Here is a 4864-nt window from a genome sequence, read left to right as displayed (position 1 = left end):
GTTTTTTAATTTTAGGTTACCTTATCATCATTTTCTTAGTTCAAAAACAGACTCCAGATGTCTCACCTAGAGATGTGCCATCCGCTCATGAGCTGTTCCGAAGAATCGACTCTTTGAAGTGAGTTGACGCGGAACAGCTCGCAAAAAAAATCAAACAGCTCTTCAGCTCACTTTGATGATGATGAAGGAGAGAAAAGAGCTGTAGAATTGAAGAGAGTGTGTGAGCTGTAATATTCAAATGAACTGACCGTCTCTCGCTCTCCGTGTTATGATATCAGTTCAGTTTCATTTGTTCAGGCAGAATGAGCACGTTTTTAAAATTCAAATTATGAAGGAAAATTAAAATCTGTTAAATTAAAATTAGTCTAAAACACTTTGTTTGTAGGCGGTGAAAAAATCTCAAAAAATTCTTCTTGAAGACAATTTTATATTATAATGAAAAGTCTCAGTAAAAATATCGGAGATGTATAGACGAATATTCATTTAAATTTTAACATTTTAAACTGGCTTCGTCTTCTAATCTGATAAAGATTACACTATCGAGTTTGGGACCCAAATTGAAAGTCGCCACCAGATGTCGACTCTGACAACTGAGCTGAAGAGCTGTTCATAAAGAACAGCCCTTCTAGATGAGCTGAGCTGATCTGAGCTGTTCATCATGATGAGCTGGATTGCACACCTCTAGTCTCACCGATCGTTTACGTTTTGCGTTAGATCGCCAATTGAAGAATTTACGTTGGATTTACAACCAGATGGCACAGCGAGTAAAATGAGGATGTTTTGTTTTTTGGTATGAAATTCGTTCAAATTTTCTAGAAAAATCTGAATTTATCTTCAAATTTTCCGGTTTCATGTATTTTTTCCATGCTGAAAAGGCTAGAAAATCATCATTTTACAATGTGCTATGTACATTACAAGGAATGGTTTGTTATAAGTATTGTAACTTTATTTTTTTTCAACTACGTAAACGATGAATAGGGCGTTTTGCGTTAAAAATACTGCAAAATCTTCTCGTATCGGTCCCTACATAATCAATGATATCAGCCAATTTGATGTGATATCGATTTCATCGCAGTTATCCATAGTATCAATAACCGGTATGCATCATCAAACATAAAATTTTCGAAGATTATCTATGACTTTGGTCAAATCGCGTGTTGAAACCATCGTAAATATACAAAACTCCAACTTTCTTACCATATACTGACGACGGTTTTGACGTCTATTTGTACAAGTATGGAGTATAAATACGATACTATTATTTCAGCACTATGGAATCACAAAGAAATACAATAAGAGTCACATTTGCAGTACATTTGTTCATTTTTGGGTATATGAGTACCATCAATACACCGGGTATCTTGAATTTGTCGAAGAAATATTGCTTTATACGAGTACACACATAGAAAGATTGCCCACGTGGGTGATCTAAGAATAAAACGATATGTTATTGGTTTCAAGAAAGAGAGAGGAGATATTCCTCATATTTTAGATTAAGATGGTGTATATAAATATAAAGTCAGTCTAAAATCTGCCGAAACTTTATATCGGAAACGTATATAAGACAAACTCACTCAATTTCACTTAGCGAAAGACAGACACTTTTATTTATTATACTTGAATTTTATCCCTCAACTCCCGCCTCTGTGGAATAAGCGTACTCTCTTCTTCACTATCGCCATCGCCAAAAAACATTTCGCGATTTTTTCTTTCTAATCACAATTCTAATATTACATCAAAATAAATTTGTTTTTCGGCATTGATATTTGCAATAGCCGTGAAGTTTGCTTTGTTTACAAACTCAGAAATTTGACATATCTCTTCGAGACAAATTTTGCTCGAAATCTAGTACATTGAAAATAATAACTCGAAAAAGATACATAATACTAAAATCAATTCGATTCGAGTTTGAATTATCACGGAACGAGTTACTCGTTTCGAAATGCGCAATGTCACCCCAGATCTTTTCGTGGAGTTTCCACTGAATATGCGTATAATGTGACAGTGTGCAGTGGATATTTGTGAAATGATGTCGGAGAAGATGAATAAAAGTGATAATTTTGTGAGTTATTTTCACTCTCTCAGCATCATAGAAACTAGACTTTCCGAAATCTCGCACAGCACGCAAAAGAGACAGTGTGCTTTGCGTTATCCAGTCTCGCATCTCACAAAGTCATTGGGAGCTGTCTGCAACAAATGAGCGAGACAGAAGGCAGCCGAGCGAACAGACTTCCTGTGCGCGCTTAAATTTCGAGAGATGAGTATCGATTTTTTCTTCCTCACAACTCTTCCATGTGCAAGCCATGAGACCGGGCATTAGCACGCAAGCTTGGGATTGGCTCTTTCTCTTCTCTTACGTAAAAATCTGTGACGCTTTCAGTAATGCCTCGTCGCGTTTCGATGCGAACGATGCACATGTGTTGTATACACGAAGAGATGCTCATGCATTAGTGCTGAGCAGCAGCACTGTCAAGCATCTTGATGATTTTTTCATACTGCAAGCTCCACCCCACAACGAAAGAGTTAACATCTTGAGGCACTTTGTGCCCGCCAGATGTAGCCGATCTGGTATTTACAATATCATCTCTTTGCCGCTCCTTAATCCGGGAGATCGAGGCAACTGGCCAAACGGTGGAGAAGAATCTGGCCAACATGGACATTTTTATGCGGAAACGTCAGAGGAGACCGGCCGTATCTGAGCAGCAGGCAATCACCTAGAAGGAGTAGCTTGAGATGCTGGTGAAAAACTTCTTTCCGGCGAAAGAAGTGAAAAACTTCCACCAAAGCCACGAAAAGGTAAAATAACACGCCGGTATACATCTTTTCATCGGCCATGTTTCAGGTTCCGGCCAACTTCCGTAAGACCGCCCAGCGCTTCATTTACGATATTTCATCAAACAACTCTGCCTCTTCCTGACGAGTATACACTAGTTCTTCCGGATTATTTAAAACGTTAAGCCCTGACCGAGCTAGGGGACTAAAGATGAACTTGTCGTCTGACTCACGTTGGTCCCTGCGGATCAATAGGGGACTTTTATAAAAATCACTTTCCAATTTTGTTGCTGTCGCTTCCAGTTGACACTCTCTAAACAGAAAGCCCAATGTCGGTGCGATGAAACCAGCTCAACGTACTAATTTTTGGATGTATTAGAAGCGCTCTTGAACAGTCTGCCAAAAAAATTTTTTTTGAGGTTCATCGATTTAAGAAAATCAACATGATCAAATTGTGATATTCCAACATATTGATATCGCGGGACATTTTCGTTTCTTTTGCCAAATGCGGGACGTTTCGCGGGACGGAATCTTACGCGGGACATTTTGTTGAAATGCGGGACTGTCCCGCGTAACGCGGGACGTCTGGTCAGTTTACTCTAACCTGAACAGAGTGTCTGTTCTCTATTCACTGGATACTTCAACTAGAGCGCTGACTGGCATCGTCTAAATCAGCCTTTAAGGTCCGCTTAAAGACGTCACCCGGCTGATTTTTGCGCGCTATAATATAGTCCTTGACATTATTTTGTTTGGTTAAGTCGTTCGTGAGTTATAGCGAATTCGTTTTTGTTCAGTCTCAACCCCAGTGCCGCACTAACTGCTGTCAAAACGTTTTTTTATTCACTCAGTTTCGCACTCAGTGTCGCACTAGTTCGCCCCGAAAGCTGTTAGTTTCGCACTGAGATGTTTCACGGGTTGGCACTCGGGTTCACCAATACAACTATACTGAACTGTCAAGTTCCGAATATTGTTTTGGAAAATCTAAAAATAAAGACTATGAAAATGGAAAACCTGCTGCTTTTGCTTTTGTATTATTGGAATCGTAATCCAATTCGGATTCTGATTTTGAAGAGTAGAGTAGACGGCACTAAGCTACGTGTGCTTTCATTGGGAGATGAAAAGGTGGAATTCAGGTGGAATAAATTTCAAAATCAAAATTATGAATGAAAATTTACTTTAACGTATCGAATATTTATTTTATGTGATTAAATAAAAGTTTTTTCCGATATCGCAGAATATTGAACGAAAACTGTGTCTAATGATGGTTTTATATTATAATAGTAATTATTTGTGGAACAAACAGGAAATGCATCGACAAATGGTTAAGTGAGTGTCAGAACTACATGTGTTAGGTAATCAAACAATATTAAGTAAAAAATTTCATTCAAACTTTTATATGTTTACACTGCACTTGGCCCTTCTGATCTGATGGAGAACAATTTACCTCCCAAGCACTAATATCACCACCAGACGTCGACACTGTACATTTGCCGTCGTAAATATAAACAAATCAGACTATATAACGCACACCAACAAACCACCGCATTCGTGAAACTGAAAACGTTTTTTTATTACAGAGTCAGTTTGGCACTGACTCAGTTTTAAAAACGAATTCGCTATTATAGTGTCGCAAATATGGAGCAAAATAAAGAGAAAATCCGACATATATTACAGTACTACTATGACCAAGGCAAAAATGCATCTCAAGCTGCCAATAAAATTTGTGCAGTTTATGGACCCGATACAGTTCTCCACCGGTTCCATTTCCACCGCACAACGATGGTTTCAACGTTTTCGTTCTGGTGTAGAGGTCGTCGAAGATGCGCCACGCTCCGGAAGGCCTGTCGTCGAAAATTGCGACAAAATCGCTGAATGAACTAATGTATTATAATTGTCCAATATTTGATTGTTTCAATAATCTAGAGAATGACCGTCTTCCCCCGTCCTCCCCTACTATCTTTGACGCTCCCCAAAATCCGAAAACGAAGCACAATGCCATCAATGGGAATGGATTACCATTTCTGTGTTTGAACTTTACTATTTAAAAACTTAAAAAGCTAAACTTGAAAAATTTTATGATTTCGTAACTCCC

The sequence above is a fragment of the Toxorhynchites rutilus genome, chromosome 3 (genome assembly GCF_029784135.1).
Source record: "Toxorhynchites rutilus septentrionalis strain SRP chromosome 3, ASM2978413v1, whole genome shotgun sequence".
NCBI classification, from domain to species: domain Eukaryota; kingdom Metazoa; phylum Arthropoda; class Insecta; order Diptera; family Culicidae; genus Toxorhynchites; species Toxorhynchites rutilus.
The sequence above is the reverse complement of the archived record's forward strand: the minus strand, read 5'-3'. Positions refer to the sequence as shown.